Source organism: Eimeria mitis, genomic scaffold (genome assembly GCF_000499745.2).
Source record: "Eimeria mitis Houghton genomic scaffold, Emh_scaff2012, whole genome shotgun sequence".
Classification (NCBI taxonomy): domain Eukaryota; phylum Apicomplexa; class Conoidasida; order Eucoccidiorida; family Eimeriidae; genus Eimeria; species Eimeria mitis.
This window is the reverse complement of record NW_013570335.1, coordinates 7,842-9,355: the sequence shown is the minus strand read 5'-3', so window position 1 is coordinate 9,355 and position 1,514 is coordinate 7,842.

Genomic DNA, 1,514 nt, shown 5'->3' with positions numbered 1-1,514 from the left:
TTTTTTTTTTTTTTTTTTTTTTTTTTTTTTTTTTTTTTTTTTTTTTATTTCTCTGCTCTTACTGCTGCTTAGCCAGCAGCAGCAAACAGAAACAACAGCAGCAGCAACAGGAGAGCAACAACCCCACAACGCTGCACCACCGCCACCACCAGCAGCAGCAGAAGCAGAAGCAGCAGCAGCAGCAGCAGCAGCAGAAGAAGAAGCCCAAGAGGCCCCCGAGGCTGCATGAGAGAAGAGAAGCAGCAAATGCAGCAGAGAGAAAACAAACAACAAACCCTAAACCACCAAAAACACTCAAACCCCGCTGCAGCAGCAACCAAAGAACAGGTGCTGCTACTCATCTCCGTGCTGCTGCATGCGCAGCTGCACCAGTACACGAACGCATTCATATGCATGCCGCATAAACCCTAAACCCTAAACCCTAAACCCTAAACCCTCGTCAAAGAGAAAAGCTACTGCTAGTCTCCCTTTTTGCGTCTTAATGAAAAAGCGGAACGCAGAAGGCTCGGAGGGTCGAGTCAACTTTTTGCTGCTGCTGCTGCTGCTGCACTTGTTGCCGCTACTGCATCTGCTGCTGCTGCTGCATCTGCTGCTGCTGCTTTCATGGGGGTCTCTAGGACGCTTGCGCCTGCGATTGTGGCTGCTGTCCCCGTCCAGTACTGCTGCGCTTGCTGCTGCTGCTGCTGTTGCTGCAGTTGCTGCTGCTGCTGCGTTTGCTGCTGCTGCTTTCGCTAGTGAACGCTCCCCCTGTCTGCATTCTTTCATTTTTACTTTTTCTGTTTGTGTTTATATTACTCATTTGCTGTTGCTTGTGGGGTGTCTCTGAGCCTCTGCTGCTGTATGCATGGTGCGTACCACAGCAGCAGCAGCAACCAGAGACAACAACAGCAGCAGCAGCAGCAGCAGGCAGCTATCCTTGCTGGCGCAGCCGCAGCAACAGCAGCAGCGGCAGCAACAGCAGCCGCAGCAGCAGCAGCCGCAGCAGCAGCAGCAGCAGCAGCAGGAGTTGCTACTCCATGGAGTGTTCCTGCTCTGTGTGTGTTCGTTTGTGTGTGTTGTCTTTGTCTGTCTTTTGCTCCTTCACCAAAAAAGAACGACGCAGACACCGCCGCACTTCTTCCCCTACCTCCGCGCACACCGCCTCGCACAGACTAAACATCTGAGGTGTACAGACACCCCACACACACACACACACACATAGTATACATACTGAGGTGTACAGACACCCCACACACACACAGTACGAACACTGAGGTGTACAGACACCCCACACACATACACACAAAGTACATATGCTGAGGTGTACAGACACCCCATGCACACGCATAGTAAACTTGTTGAGGTGTACAGACACCGGAAAAGCAACAGAGTGAACATATGAGGTGTACAGACACCCCACATAGACGAGCTGAGGTGTACATACACCCCAAAAGCAGAACATCTGCGGTGTATGGAGCGAAGACCTCTCCCTGTTGCCTGTTTAGTTGTGTGTGTAACCAAAACAAATAAAACTG